At 37.6% G+C, this 17443-nt stretch overlaps 1 protein-coding gene across 2 annotated transcripts in view; it reads right to left on the reverse strand.

Annotated features, from left to right (window-relative positions):
* The window catches only part of LOC106884327 (uncharacterized), a 62080-nt gene that overhangs the window by 30586 nt on the left and 14051 nt on the right, over positions 1-17443 (reverse strand). Inside the window, exon 2 of one of the 2 annotated variants that reach the window (XM_052972357.1) lies at positions 1842-1952. The exons of the other annotated variant lie outside the window; for it this stretch is intronic. The gene's annotated coding sequence lies outside the window, so the exon portion shown is untranslated. The remainder of the gene's footprint in view (positions 1-1841; positions 1953-17443) is intronic. 2 annotated transcript variants of the gene reach the window in all.

Consider the following 17443-nt stretch of genomic DNA (forward strand, 5'->3'; position numbering starts at 1 on the left):
CCTTTCATCCTTCTGAGATCAGTTAAAAAAAAAAAGGACCAGTCAAACACTGGGATCAATGTAATTAACTAATCCCCTTCCTCAAATGTCAGGTCTTGTGCCTATATCAGAAACAATTATTATTATTATTATTATTATTATTATTATTATTATTATTACAGCAAGCTGGCAGGATCGTTGCCTATTCTGTTACTACTACAACTGTCTCTGTCCCATGGAACTAGCTGCATGTAGATGCATACCACCTCCATCCAGGACCACCCAAAACAAACCTGCCTTCTCTTGTCAGCTGACATTGTGAATTACTTTCTCAGGTACTACATTAATCGCTTTAGTCAAACCTCCCACCTCAGAGAGTCTCGCCCACTGGAATTCTTTTTCCCCAGACATCAACTGAACATCAACCTACTTAATCAATAATCTCACCTGTCATAGAGGCCTGTGAAGGTCAAGGTTACTGGTTCGTTATTTCTGACTAAACAGTAAAAAGAAAATGCTGCTTGAGGATGACATCCTCATACTATCACCATCATCATCATCGTTTTAATGTCAACATTTTCCATGCTTGCATGAGTCAGGTGGAGTTGTATTGAGGCAGATTTTCTATGGATGGATGCCCTTCCTCACCTGTTTCAAAGCAAGGGGGTCAGACATTTCACATTGAATACTGGAAATAAATGACACTATTTGTATGAAAGTGACACTGGTTTACAACTATCATGTGATGTTTAGACAATGACACCACACATATCATCATCATCATCAGCATCATTTAATGTCCGTTTTCCATGCTGGCATGGTTTGGACAGTTTGACTAGGCTCCCTTGTCTGTTTCGGTTTTAGTTTCTACTGCTGGATGCCCTTCCTAAGACCAACTACTCTACAGAGAGTACAGGTGCTTTTTATGTGGCATCAGTGCTCTTAACCTGGCACCAGTAAATACACACACACACACACACACACACACACAACAGGCTTCTTTCAGTTTCTCTTTGCCAGATTTACTCATAAGGCATTGGTCAACCCAAAGCTATTATAGTACAAGACACTTGCTCGAGGTTCCATGCAATAGGACTGAATTTGTAATCATATGGTTGAGAAGCAAACTTCATAATTATATGGCGCTGCTTAGATATGATATTATCATAATGTGGCCACATATTCATACTTTAAACAATGTGTTATTCAGGCCACATTGGAGATATGCCTACACCATACTCTTATGTAGTGGAGTAACCAGGAAAAGAAATATCTATCATGAAAACCCCTTTTTTTGAGAGCAACTTGTTTGAGATCTCATAATATAAATGCTGTCCTTGCATGCAGGCATGTCCCCTACAGCCTTCCTTAGCTGAGTGATACAAACCTTGCAGGTTCATGGGTGCTGGTGCCATGTAAAAAGCACCCATGTCAATGCTGCAAAAAGGGCACCTGTGCCAATGCTATGTAAAAGCCCCCTGCCATTGCCACATAAAAGCACCCAGTACACTCTGTAGAGTGGTTGGTGTTAGGAATAGCATCCAGCTATAGAAACCATGCTAAAACAGATATAGAGCCCAGGCAGTTCTTCATCAGGCTAGCTTCTGTCAAGTTGTTCAATCCATGGAAAACAGAGGATGAATGATGATGGTGTGAAATTTCAGTTGATAATGCCAATATTACACACACACACACATTATGTATATGTATATAAAGTTCCAAAAGTTAGCGAGAAGATCAGGCAAAGACGGATGTGACTATCTGGTAACTGCATGCACCACCCTGAACTGGAAGCACCCAAATTAGTCTTGTGGCACCCACTTCATAATGATGTAAGAAGAGGAAAATGTCATCACACTTACATCGACAACTTAATTGCAGACACTGGCCTGGCCTGGAATGTATCCAAGATCTTGAGGCAGTGATGATGAACCGAGAAGTGTGGACTTCGTTGCTGTGGCCCGGGTTGGAACCTGGCCATAATAATAATAATAATAATTGAAAATTAATTGAAACACATAGGCTTGGCTTGTTAGAAATATAGTTATGAAAGAATTACCAAAAACAATTTTAAAAAAAGAACATAGAATTGGCAACAATGGTGGCTTGTATCAAGGAAATCCTATAAGAAACCCATTTTATTCTAATGTCCTGAGAGAGAAGTTAATAACTTTAGCCTAGCCAATCCAACACTCAGTCACATAGAAGTATGTAAATGCTTTCATAAAACAAAAGCACACAGCATACAGGATTTTAAAGTCAGTGACTATTCATTACTCATTAGGAAAATCAACCGAATTTTCAGTGTTGTGTTATTCCCTGAATGGTAGGATTATTATACATAGATAGTTTAAATGTTTATAAAATAAACAAATTTCCCCCTATTTTTTTTTTTATATTATTTCTTTTTCTTTATTTTATTCATTTCAGTCACTGGACTTCAGCCATGCTGGGACACCATCCAGAGGGTTTTAGTCAAACAAATTGCCCCACAGGACTTACTTTTTTTTTTTAAAGGCTGGTACTATTCTATTGGTCTTTTTTACCAAACCATTAAGCTATGGGGACATAAACAAACCAACAACAGTTGTCACTTGGTGGGAGGAGGATATCAAACACAGAACACACACACACACACACACACACATGGTGGGCTTCCACAAAGCTTCTGTCTACCAAATTCACTCCAGAACATTGACCGGCCTTGCTTCAGTAGAAGACACATGCTCGACATGCCACATTTTGAGATTGAACCCACACAGCCCTGCCTCCATCTATGTTACAATTTTTCTTTTTCAATCTGCCATGTCCAATCATGCTGGCACCATGTTAAAAGCACTGGAGTTAATGCCACATTAAAAGCACTGTGCTGGTGCCAGTTTATGTGGCACCAGCACAGTGCACTCAATAAAGTTAGGAAGGACATCCAGCTGTATAAACCATGCCAAAACAGACAACAGAACCTGGTGCAGACCCTGGTCTTACTAGCTCCTGTCAAACTGTCTAACCCATGTCAACATGGAAAATGAACCTTGAATGATGATGTTTGATCCAGGCATTAATTACACAAATCTGGATTTTTGGAGCACATGTTGTCATTTCACTCCAAGACTGCCCTGTTTCAACAAAATTATGATCAAAGGTGTTCCAACAAAGAGAGCATTTTATCTCTTTGTATATTTAGGTCTACACTGTCCAATGTGTTCTTGTTATTTTAAAGACAGCATGATGTGATTTGATAAGATTTATCTGTTATTTCTAGCAAGTTGTGTGACTATATAAAAGTTCCTTTGTTGGCTGACAATTCCTAGATTTTATTACAACCATGAAGTAACAACAATGTTGGCTATTGCAGAAATAAATTAACGAAGAAAGCTTAACCAGGCAAGGCTGTATGGTAATAAGCTTGATTCCCAGTCACACGGTTCTGGGTTCAGTCCCACAGTGTGGCACCTTGGGCAAGCATCTTCTACTATAGCTTCAGGCCAATCAAAACCTTTTGTGAGTAGATGTGGTAGGCAGAAATTGAAAGAAGCCCATTGTATATCTAAAGGGTGGGCCAGAATTCATGACTCACTTATTATATTTATTAATACATTAATATTTATTAATAAGCATATTAAGAAATATAACTAATGAGTCATGAATTCTGGCCCACCCTATATATATATCTGTGTGCGCCTTTGTGTCTGTTTGTCCACCACCACTTGACAACTGGTGTTAGTTTGTTTACATTCCCGTAACTTAATTATTTGGTAGAAGAGACTGATAGAATAAGTTACCAGACTTAAAAAGAAAATGAAAGGACTGGGGTCGATTTATTTGACTAAAAATTCTTCAAGGCTGTAGTCTAGTGACAGAAACAAGTAAAAGAAAAAACATAAATAAAACAAAGAAAGAAATATTAGTGCTTAGGTATGTTTGGAATTATCGACATCATGTTACATTTGCCTTCCATGCTGATGTAGGTTATACAGGTCATCACACACCGAGTCAGCCCTTATTCAGAGTTACTGTCCTCCTTTAAGGGTCAAGGGACTACATCTCACTCATACATTCCATTCTGCCATGGTTTCTACACCTTAATGTCCTTCTTGATTCTAACCACTTTACAACATGCACAGCATGCATTTTATCATGGCACATGAAGAGGATGTCATGTCATCATCACTATCATCATCGTTTTAATTTATTCTTTTGTTTCAGTCATTTGGCTGTGGCTATGCTGGAGCACTGCCTTTAGTTGAACAAATTGACCCCAGGACTTATTTTTTGTAAGCCTAGTGCTTATTCTACTGGTCTCTTTTGCTGAACCACTAAGTTACGGGGACGTAAACACCAACATCAGTTGTCAAGTGATGGTGAGGGTGACAAACACACACACATATTTATATATATATATATATATATACCACGGGCTTCTTTCAGTTTCCAAACACAGACACACAAACATATACACACACATACATATATATATACATATATACGACAGGCTTCTTTCAGTTTCCATCTGCTAAATCCACTCACAAGGCTTTGGTTGGCCCGAGGCTATAGTAGAATACACTTGCCCAAGGTGCCATGTAGTGGGACTGAAGCCGGCACCATGTGGTTGATAAGCAAATTACTTACCACACAGCCACACCTGCGCCTGTCCACTTTTCCATACTTGTATGAGTTGGACAAAGTTTATCGAGGCAGATTTTCTGGAGCCAAATGGTCTTCCCGTCACCAAATTCAAGTGTTTTCAAGCAGGGTAATATTTCTGTGTTTTCACAGAATATTGGACATGAACACACACTGCATGTGTGTGTGTGTGTGTGTGTAACAGGCTTCTGTTTCCATTGACTAAATTCATTTACAAGGCTTTGGTCAGCCTGGGGCTATAGTAGAAGACACTTGCCCAAGGTGCTACCACAGAAGGATTTAACCCAGGGCCACACAGTTACGAAGCAAGCTTCTCAACCATACAGCTATGTCACAATCTTGATTAAATTAAAGAATCCTCTCCACTCTACATCAACTTTATTTATTCACCAACCTCTTTACAAAGCATAGGGTTAGGGTTAGGTTTACCCTAACCCTAACCCTAGCGTTAGGGTTAGAGTATTAGATGATTTCTGTTTCACTCCTGTGACCGGACGTTGAGATTTAGTGCTCGGGTTGTGTGAATTTTCCGAGCCCTCTCCCCACCCCCCACCCCGTTTGCCAGCGTGCATTTTTTTCCTTCATATTTATTTCATATAAGGTGCACTTCAACTACTACACTATTTTTCTTTCAATTTTTCCACCGGGTGTGGATCTATATAAAAACCAGAAACTTACATTTGATTGGCCAACCAACATCCTATCCAGAAAGAATAGGGTCTATTTCACCTTATTCCACAATATAAAACAAAAACTACGCACAGGACTGGCTCTTTAAAGTTCTAAGAGATTACTATAGCTGTTAGAGTTACTTGAGTACAGAATGCTCTTCAGAAATGTACAAACATCACAGGGAGACTGAAAAGATGGTCTGAGTTTAGTCCACTATTATTAATGATGGTTACAGATTATTCTTTATCAGGACATTACTTAATAAACTCGTCAGTGCTATTGAGTTACTTTTGGCTTGATATGATGCTGAATAGACTTATATAAAGCAATGGCTGTTGTGCTGCCTTGCATAATATGTATGTAGGAGGCCTTTTTTTTTTTGTTGCAGAAGCCATCCTGTATTCATTGAGAGTTGTGTAATGTTTGAATATAGTGGTTTGCATCCATAATCTGATTTAGAAAAGGGAATATGTGGACTGGCGCTACCAAGAATGAGTGTTTCTAGGAAAGAGATAGATGAGTCTGTGTGATGTTGTCTTGTTTTAATTCTGCATATTTACTAGATAACGAAAAATTGGCAAGCATTCAAATATACAAACACACACACACATACAGAGGGACAGAAGAGCCTCAACGCAGTCATTCAACCTGCAAAAGATAGCAGCCAGATCACATCATATTAGCTTTTCAACAATGGACACATTGAACAGTTTAGTCCTAGATACCTTATGCTGAATAAAAGGCAAGATGGTTATGGTTGGATACCTTTGATAGTGTTGTTGCTGTTATTTCTACTGTTTAATTTTTATGGTTTGTTCTCTCTCTCTCTCTAATGAAATCTTTGAATTCTGCCTTCAGCAAGAACTTTCACTCAACCATGACAAGCACCATCATCATCATGATGTCTCCTTACCCATCCAGGCTTTTAATTATTATTATACATATATATATTTTTTTTTTTTTTTTGTTATTGAAAAAAAATGTCCTCACACACACATACATACATTCATTCATAATTCACAGCAGGTGAGGTGAAAGGAGGGGAAAAAAAAAGGAATAGACCTGTTTGATTAGGGCTGACCTGCAGCTAGACAACAACACACATTATTATCAAGAGTAAGTCAACATGTCAGAACCTTCTCTCACCCCACTCCAAGCTTTATCCACAGAAGGTTTTGGATTCAACACTGCAAGATAACAAACACTTATCAATTATAAACTCATCTAGGACAGTGAACCAGCAGAATCATTACTGCGCTGGGAAAAATGCCAAGCAGCATTTCATCCAACTTTTTCACGTTCTGAGTTCAAATGCCACCAGGGCCCACTTTACATTTCATCCTTTCAGGGGCTAATAAAATAAGTACCAGTTGAACACTGGGGTCAATGTAATCAACTTCTCCCCTCCCACGAAATTGCTGGCCTTGTGCCAAAATTTGAAATCAATTATATATTCATCTTAAGAAGGTGAGCTAGCAGAATTATCACCACATCGGATAAAATGCTTAGTGACAGTTCTTTACATTCTGAGTTCAAATTCCACCAGGGTCAATTTTGCTTTTCATCCTTTTAGGGTCAACAAAATAAGTGCCGTGGAGTACTGGAGCTGAATCGACTTTCTCCTCCACTCAAAGTTTTGAGCCAAAATTTGAAAGAATTATATATTAATCTTGAGAATTTTATCTCAGACCAGTAGCTACTAATAACATATACTAAGTGTTCTCAACCATAGGATACAACACAGTGCCAGTGATACCCACATGGAAACTGTCCTGTAGCAAAATCTTTCACTGAAGAATTTTTCTTAATCTATCCTCTCTCTGGATTTTAACAATCTGGAACTCTTACCAACCAGATTTTTCCTACAATTGTTCAATCTGAATCTGAACCACATCAATTTCAAAGACTCTGTTAAAAATCAATCATGGACTGTCCTTCTTTCACTGACCAAGTTATAGATTTAAAAAAATTTTTTTTTATATAACCTGCAAATTTTGGTCAGTGTTTTGATGCTGAACACCTCTATTAAAACTTTAAAAAATAACAATTTCAGTTATGCTAACTAGCAAAAGAAGGCTTCCTGACAATCTCCATATCACTAAAAATGATTGTTTTGGGAAAGTGAAATACATCTAAATTTTACATACACATACAGAACCTCCCCACTCCTTCCCGCAAAAGGAAAAGTGATCTGCCAAAATGCATTCAAATTACATCCTGAATTCTTTTTTTTTTAAGGGACATTAAATATTGTACTTGTAGATACACTGAGGTACAATGTCAAAAAAAAAAAAAAAAGATCGCTTCTGGAACTCTTAGAACATAGATCATAAAGCAGAAGTCTTGTCCGGACAATAAATCATTTATATGAACAACGGGAGGGTAGTTTAAGATTTTAACCTACACCTCATAGAGGAAACCTTTCAAATAATCTCATTTTTTCCCAAGTAGAGTATTTACAATACCAGACCTGCACGCTACGTGAGTGGGCAGAATATCCGAATGGTCACTAGACTCAATATAACCAGATTTAACACTGACGCGATTTTTAATTAACAGAGCTGACAGGATAGCATGATTTACTGAGTTAACTACCATAATATGGGATATAGGTAAGCAAGCAACACAGCAGACAAGCATGAGAACTACAGTTAACTAGAAATGAATTAAAATATATCAAAGTAACAGGAAAATTGTATTGAAACTATCGTCGTCAGCTAAGCAAAAGTGCATTTAATATTCTAGCACTTCAGAGTAAGAGTCCTTTCAAGGACAGTCAAACCCTGGTTGTTAAATAAGAATACCTGATCAAACGCCCCACCGCGTATATATATATATATTGATAGATGCATGCATGTATGTTTCATTATGGGAGTGACAGACAGATGAGAGAGAGAATTAAACCTCTGTATGCTTTATGAAACGAGTTTACAGTAACGGAATTACAGTAACTTAAACAAGTTGCAGAAAACATAGGGAAGTGATGATAATCCTTTTCACTATAGACACAAGGCCTGGAATTTAAGGGGATGGGGATAATCGATTACATCACCCTAGTACTTGACTGGTACTTAATTTATCGACCCCAAAAGGATGAAAGGCAAAGTCGACCTCAGCGGAATTTGAATTCAGAACGTAGTGACGGGCGAAATACCGCCAAGCATTTCTTCGAGCGTGCTAACGATTCTACCAGTTCGTCACCATAATAATAATCATAATAATAATTAATTCTGCTTTTTTAATAATTAATTCAATCCTTTCTTACTAAATTCACAAGCTCTGAAATTCGCGAGAAGGGAACTAGTCGATTACATCGATCCCAATGTTTCAGTGGTACTTAATTTATCGACCCCGAAAGGATGAAAAGCAAAGTCGATCTCGCCTCGGCGGAATTTGAACCCAGAATTATGCATTTTGCTAACGATCTGCCAGCTCGCCGCCTTTCACAAGATCATTAATTTTGAGGGCATAGGGTTAGTCGATACCAACGACCCCAGTACTTCACTGGGACTTTATTTTAAGCCCGTGAGATTGAAAGGCCAAGCTGACTTGCGATAACAAAATTAAATACCACAGAAATACATTTAGATTAAATCTTACCGCCAAAACCATTTATTCGGCAGGCAGTGCAACCACTAGCCCGTGTCTCACAATTGAAATATCTGAATAAAAGAAACAATTGCAGAATTCACCACTAAAGATATGGTGCAGTGAACTTTTTAAAAAGAAAGAGAGAATAATGTTATAGACTCAAATTGTTATATGAGAATGTTAAATGAAGTAAAGAGAGGACAGGACGGCTACGTAGGTTATGTTGTTGAAGGTGGTGGCAATATGACACAGCAATAATGGTTAAATTATCAACAAGTGGGTGGATGTTTGTGTCGGCAAGGAAACCCCGACACGGTTGCTCGAACTGCTAGAAATAGTAGACAAACTTCCTTCAAATTAACATATAGAGCAGGGGTTTTCAAACTGTGGTCCGCGGACCACAGGGGGTCCGCAAGGACAAGACAGGGGGTCCGTAGACAGCAAATACTTTTTATGCGCAATTTGATTTTATATATGTTTTTTAATCGAAATCTTTTAATTGACAATAAACCTATTTGTTAAATACTGTTAAATAAATAAATGCAAAAATATATGTTATTTTAAGCAAATATTTATGTATAAATTTCATAAGCGTTTATAAGCTAAAGCCTGAAATATAAAGGGGTCCGCAAGTCAAAAAGTTTGAAAACCCCTGATATAGAGTAATGTGATCCGAGGTGCACAATATGTGGACGAAAAGGAGAGATAGATGTCACAGTAAGGGGAGCATCCCAAGGACAGTTTGTGTGGGGATTTACATAAAAGGATGAGAAAGAAATGGAAAAGACGGTGAAATGCGATAAAAGTATGCATAGTATACAAAGTATGTGGTAACATGAATGATGCAGTCCTCCCAATACAGCAGAAACTCCAGCTAGGGCCAATCAAGGAACCTCACAGATCCGGGATTATCCTGACCACCAATAATACGAAGCCTCTCCCATACTCAATCCTTTCTACTATAAGCACAAGACCTGAAATTTGGGGGAAGGTGCTTTGTCGATTACATCGACCCAGTGCTCAACTGGTACTTATTTTACGAACCCCCAAAGGATGAAAGGCAGAAGCGCAGTTTGGTTTCCGCAATAAACCCCCAACTCTCACAATACCAACCACCACTACCTGCCTGTTCGTAAACATCCTGACATATCTACAACACTCGAGAACACTACCATTCCCACTTAGTCCAACACACACACAAACAATTAGCAGCGGCAACAATAACTTTTTTTTCTAACAATAACTTTATTATTTCTAAACGCTGCTGTGGAGCAAACCGCCGCCAACACCAATATTAAGTTCAGAGAAACAGAAGCTGTCACGCTTCTTCTACTGAGGACATCAAAACATTAAATGACAAACTAGACAGTGAAGGAAAAGCAAACATGCTTAGACAAATAATACGCTGCATAGCAGGTATTAAAACCACCTGAAGTCGGTCGGTCGGAGTGATGCGTGTGATCACTAGAGGAGAGTACAAGAATCGCAGCTAGCCCGTGAAATGCCGTTGTGCCATTGCCTGGACAGAACTACCCCTGTTACTCTGGTTCTTGGAGAAAATTAGCAATGTGTATCATAATATGATGCAGGATATACAGGACAGGCAAAGGGTGATTATAAGCCAACGGGTGCGCGAAGTATTGTAGAGTAAGATTTGTCGGTGAACTGAATGTGATGGTTGTAATGTACCCAATTCGATACCTCATTGTTGACATCGAATTGAGGCTAAATGTTGGTCCATCCAAAACTGAATAAAATCAGTGTTGCATGGAAGAAAGGAAGATATACGCACGATTTAATGTGTGATATGGTGATGTGACATTCTGAATGTAATACGACACGAAGTATGAAGCGTTCCATACATAACATCAATAACCTACTCATCACCGCGGGCTGTGGAATTTTTTAAGAACAATGGGAAGGTACATGTTTGCCAAACCTCAAAACACAAGAAAAAAAACCAGCCAAACGTATCTTATGAAATAAATGATCACTTTTTTTAAAACTTCGGTAAAATTTATAAATTTAAATTTATGCAGGCATAAGTAAAAGGAAAGCTTACAAATAGAAATGCAACCCTTATCTGGGGAATCCATTTAACTACGTCAATATTTATTTGTAATGAGATAATAATTTAGAGAAAGCTGAAAGGAAAAAGTTAAGACGAGCAGAGAGGTTCGTCCCCGACCGAGGTTTGTGGCCAACCCACTTTTGCTTGTAAGACTTTTTTTAAAGAAATGACGCAATGTCATTTTTTGCTTAAGACATTAGTGATGTTTCAGGGAAATTTGGCTGTTATTTCTAGCAAATCGATCGTCTACTTACAGATTTCCTCGTAAGAAAAAAAAATAGTATTTTAGGATGATGCAACAAACAGAAGCTGTTTATTTTTTAAAATGGCAATAGCTGTTTGTAAAATTGTTTTAAGTTAAAAGGGAGTATATTCAGTTAACTAAATAAAAGACAAAATATTACTGAAAAATTATCAACCTATATATATATCCATGTGTTAAGGGTTAATACGTGAGTTTCACTACGAATGTGTGTAATGAAAGTGCGTGCGCGCGATTAAGATTTTAAAAAAGAAAAACTTGTGAGTATCAATGAGTAGGAGAGTGTGTGTCTGTGTGTGCGAGAGAAAGAGAGAGAGAGAGGGAGGAAGGGCTATGAATGAGTGAAATTGTAAGTAATGTAGAGGAGGAATGGGATAAAGAGAGAAATGTAGGAAAGAATAAATGAATGAAGGAGGTGGAGCAAATATGAATACGAGATGTGTGTGGGCCGGATGTGCGACTGAAAGAAATGTATGTCACTGAGCGAAGATATATTTGTGAAAGCATGTGAGTTAATCTCGAGGTAAATTCGTAGGGCAACGAGAGAGAAAGATTATCTAATTACTTATCGCGCACGCCTGTATGTATGTGTGTGTATATATATATATATATATATATATATATATATATATATATACGTGTGTGTGGAGTAGTGTGTACATATAATTGCATTCAGTATATGAACGTGACGGTATACAGTATGTATGCATGCGTGTTGTTTAAAAAATCCCTTATGTCAACTCAGATCGAAGGGACTTATGATCAAGAACATTCTATCCCCATTCCGTCGAGGACTATATTATCCAATTGTTCTTTCTTTTCTTTTCTTTTAAAATGGTTGGATGCGATTTGAACAGTACCAAGTTGTTATTTCTAGCAGGTCGAGCGACCAGATAGAGATTCTTAGTGTGTGGGAGGGAAATAAATAAGCGCAAGTAAACGTGACTATGAAAGCGGAGGGGGGGGGACGTATGTATATAGGTGTGCGCGCGAGAACGAGTGTGTGTATGCATGTATAAGGTGCCCAGAACTAGATTATATCTAAGAAGATATTTATGTGTATTTGTAGTCGTGTAAACGTGCGTTCTGTCAGCGTGTAGCATTCACTGCTGCAGCATAATATTCAAGGCAGAAGTGTGAGAACAAGAATGACCGTTATAAATTTCCCTCCAGTTTTACAACCAATTGTTGAGAGCTGCCAGGTCATCCCTAACAAGCTACTACCGAGTGACCTAACTATGCCTACCATCGCCACCGCCATCATACAACGAAGGGTGACAGGCGAAAGTAAAGAATACGCACACCCAGTGATTAGGGTTAGTGTTTTTGTTACGTCGAAAACGGGTGGTGTACGTATTCTTTACCTCCACCACATATATATATATATATATATATATATATATATATACATACATAGACACAAGCACTTAAATGCAAAACAAGAGGGGGAAAAATAGTACTCGAACACCAAAAGGTAGAGTAATATGCTTTTATTAAAACTGCAAAATTATCACAAAGCTGTTAGAGTTTCACGTCCCCGTTCGTCATAGTTGTGAAACTAACAGCTTTGTGATAATTTTGCAGATTTAATAAAAGTATATATGAGTGTGTATCTATATAATATTGCAATGCTTCTCGTTGACATGGGATAAGTTCAACTGCAAGTTGGAATATTTTCGTTAAGTGATTGTTAAAAAAAATTCCAAGAGAGAGGAATTTAAAAGGATGGGTGCTGCACTTCAGAGAATGTCGAACACACACAGCCGTATGTGTCTAAGACACTTTGCAATGCCTCCATCATATGCTAGCATTTTCTTAAATGCTTCCCCCCACCACCACCATTTCTTTTTAGTTCACTTTATCAGGCCAACTTTACATGCAGAGAATTTAGACATTCTTGCAAAGAATGTAGAGCAAGTCAACTTAAAAACCTGGTCTCATTGACGGCATGACAAGCATTGACTACTGGGGTCGACTAAAAATATCTCAATCTCTGCTCTCTCCAACGCCGCCGTCAGCGCTACATCATTTGTGTGATGTGGAAAATATTCCATCAATATTGCACAAATGATGTTGGCATCAATTTTAAAACCACCCACTAGAAAAAATCGAACTCAAGAAACATAACATTATGACACAACAACTTTGACCAGTCCAGCTCTCTTTAATATTATACCAAAATACATCAAAACGGAAACAGATCCCATAAAATTCAAAAGTTCTCTGGACAAATTTCTCAAAAAAAATCCCAGAACAACCTCCTACACTCGGATGTCTCCAACAATAACTCCTTGCTGGAGTGGGCCATGGTGTCCCATATATAACTGAGGTGTGAGTCACGATCTAAAAGACTTCACCAGGTGGTGCTACTAAGTTAGACATGGCCTGGTCCTATACTAGCCGAAACCTTTCCATCAACTTTTATTTATTAACGAACAGAACAAGATATTTAACCGAGGTTAATTATTCGGTGTCACCATCCGCATGAAAATCACTACATCAGATATCTTCTAGAAGAGGAGGATTACTAACGCTGTGACTTCAATCCTTTCTGCAAGTACGGGAGATAACTCCGAATATGTTTTAACCTTATTAAGACCTCCCCAGTGAAGCATACACTTCATTCTTGCAGAAAGAAATATACTAATTAGAATACAGTATTGTCACCCATTGGTACATTCGATTTTTTTTAATAGATAAATTACCCAGACATCACTATTATACCCTTTTCCTGCATTAGTATGTGTACTGTGCGTTTTTTTTTTTCTTTGTTTTCATGTTCTACATTAAAATATGTTAACCTACCTCTATACTATTTTTGCAGTTTCATTGTTCCGAGTTCAAATCACGTATCAGTCGACCGTGCTTATCTTTTCTATAAGAGAAGTTCGATAAAATAAGTAACGGTGTATGGTCTAGAGATGATCCAAATTGATTTTGTACACCCCACTTTGTAGGGGGAACCTGCTATATGGTCTGAGCAAATTAACTTCTCGTAGATGACAACCCTTCACAGCAAACTCATGGTAGCGTCAATTCTGACCGAACAGTCCTATAACTCGAAGGTAGAAGACAATCATTAAGCATGATCCACAGATCTGGTTTTCCACTTATACTTTGTCTCCGCCTGTCTAGCTGATAACCATATACAAATTACGACATGCAATAATGAGTCGTATTGGAGTTGCAGTTAGGTGTGTTGCTAAGCAAAGCGTTGTAGCTTTGCCCTAGACCTATGGTTAAGTGCGTTTGTTCCAAGTAACCACTCATCTTTTTTTAAGACAACTCTATTCAACATTATCCAGTGTCACTTCTATAACAGAAATAGGTTATGGTTTGAGGAAGGGATGGCTGCTATTTCTACTAAGCCGAAGTTCGCTTACTGGCTAATGAGAAGTAATTAGCAGAGTCCACAAACCATATTCCACTCTTAAAAAGAAATCCTTTCACCTATGTTACTAATTCACACGGGAGAAAAAAAAATGTCACGTCTAAAATACGAAAGAAACTTGCGTATCTGCAATCATTAATATTGTCATCATTAATTAATAAGACATCAGATGATGGCTAGCAAAAGGGAGGCGACGCAGCGGATAGCACTGAATGAAATGCATGTGAATACGAGTTTCGGTTGGGACAAGTGCGTGGGAAAATTCTAAGATGATGCTTTGAAAGAAGGGCCGGAGTCGGCGATGAGGGGGGATCGAGTCTTAGATCTTTAATGAACAGGAGCTCAGCATCAAATCTTGTAAAAATGTGCGTAGATTTTCCTATTTCTTATAGAGAAAATAGGTTGTAAAACTGGCGTAAAATCTTCCTCTATGACCAGCGTGTAGTAAATTAAAACCAGTTGGCGAGTTAGAAAATTGGATGAAAATGATAGTATGCTGTGGTAGCAGGCTGTATAGTGGAAATATGTGTGTGGAAAGACCGACTGACAGCTAGCTCAATTAGCCCACACACAACAGAGTCGCCTACATATACTAAGTGTAGAAACACATGCAACTATGAGCAAATATCTACCTGACCGACATTATCAATGCGTGTGTATTCCGAATAAAGTGCTCGCGTACGTACACACACACACACACACAGATATAACACGAAAACAATAAAAATAACACCAATTAAAACAGATTTTACACCGTTCTTTAATCTCAGTTTCGTGTTCCCGCTTTTCGACAGGCACACACACATGTATACTTCGAAATTTTAGTCCTATTTCTCATTTCATTCTTTTAAAAAAAGCATTAGAACGCACTCAATATCTGTAGATTAGATGAAAATATATACATATATATTCTAAATAATTTTAGCTTATACCTAACTGACAAACGCAGAGTATAATATAAACATCTCACAGATTTTATATATATATATATATATATATGTATGTATATTTGTCAGTATATCTGTATGTGGGCGTGCGCATAGGTTGGAGAGAGAGAGAGAAAGAAAGAGACTAACTGTTTCCCAAGCTGGGAAATATTACAACGCAATAAAATTTTCGAAAAGGGGAAACCAACACAAGACAAACGGACAGACAAAAAAGAAAAAGATATTCTAGTTTTGTTAATGTTGTGTATGTATGAAATGGCGAAATGACATGTAGCAATAACAATGTAAAATGTTGATTTTTTTTTTTTATCTCGTTCTGTAGTTTTTAAGAAAAAAAAAGGCGGGTAATGGCAGGGGAGGAGAAAGAAAATGATTAACGAAGCTAGACATCAAATCAGATATGTTTATTGGAATTTCTCTTGTTTATTGATTCGATGTGAAAATGGGTCTCATTGTTTTTTTTTCTTCTCTTTTAGACTAAACTAGAAAACAATAATACCCAGACATCATCAGTGCGACTATGTGTGTGTGTGTATATAAATAATTACTCTACTGCTCTATAACTTAGTGTGATTCTTTCGGATTTATAATCTACTAACTATATATAGATATATATATATATATATATATATATATATAGTCTCTCAGTATTCATACTTACAGCTAATATCTCCATATTAAATAAAATACATTAAACATTTATGTCAGAATTGTTCTACTTCCACATATCAATCTGTGTGTTTGTGGACAACTGCAAATTACAGTAATTATATATACATATATATATATCTATCTATCTATCTATATATATATATATATATATATATACAGAGAAAGAGCAGCACATAATTAATATGTACACCTTCGGTAACTGTATGTTAGCTGTCTATTTTATTCGCAACTACACACGTTAGTTGTATATACTCTTGCTAAATAACAATTCACACAGCTGTGAATAACAAAAAACAGCATTTAACTACATCGACTATTTTAGCTTGGTGTGTGTGTGAGAGAGTATATATGTACATATATATATTTGTATGCATACAAACATACTGTTGACATTATACATATGTTACACACTACCTCCCATATATACGTACGTAAACACACAAATATAAATATATATCTGCGCACATTGTAGCTATTTTTGCTAACTGTTGTAGCTACACACATACTGTATCGCTGCATATACAAACATACATATATACGCTATATATATATATAATTTTCAATTAGTTTTCCCATCCTGGCATGAGCTGGATGGTGTTGTGTATGTATGTATATACAGAGAGAAAGAGATATCATGAACGAGAAAATGCATCATGGATGGATGCACGAGAGAATGAGACTAAAGTAAGACACTGGAGGGTAGAGTAGTTCCAGCTGCATGATGGATGGAGGGAAAAGCGTGCTGCATTGTGGGTCAAACAACCCAGCTCTTCGCCTCGTAGCATCCAGTACTGATGGGGGGAGAGAGTGCTGTCGGGAGATGCTAAAATTCTTGTGATCTCCAGTCGACAGCTGACGATGGGAGTGTCCCACAGTGCAAGCTGTATGGAACATCGTAAATGATGGACTCTCCCGCCGATCCATTCAATATAGTCGACCGACTCCTTGTTAACAAACGAATTGACTGGAGGATTCCACAGATTCGTGTACCATTAAGTAGAATCAGTGGGACATGGCTGGATGCTTGAATTGAGGTCTATACGACAAGCTTCTATACAATTTCCAAATTAAATCGCAAGATTACGCCGATTCGAGGTTACGGTAGAAGCACTTGTTCCAGGTGCCACACAATGAAATCGAACCCAGAACGTTCATGTTCGTGAAGTGAACTTCTTAACACAGTTATGCCTGCCTACTATATATATATATATATA

This window comes from Octopus bimaculoides, chromosome 13, assembly GCF_001194135.2.
Source record: "Octopus bimaculoides isolate UCB-OBI-ISO-001 chromosome 13, ASM119413v2, whole genome shotgun sequence".
NCBI lineage: Eukaryota > Metazoa > Mollusca > Cephalopoda > Octopoda > Octopodidae > Octopus > Octopus bimaculoides.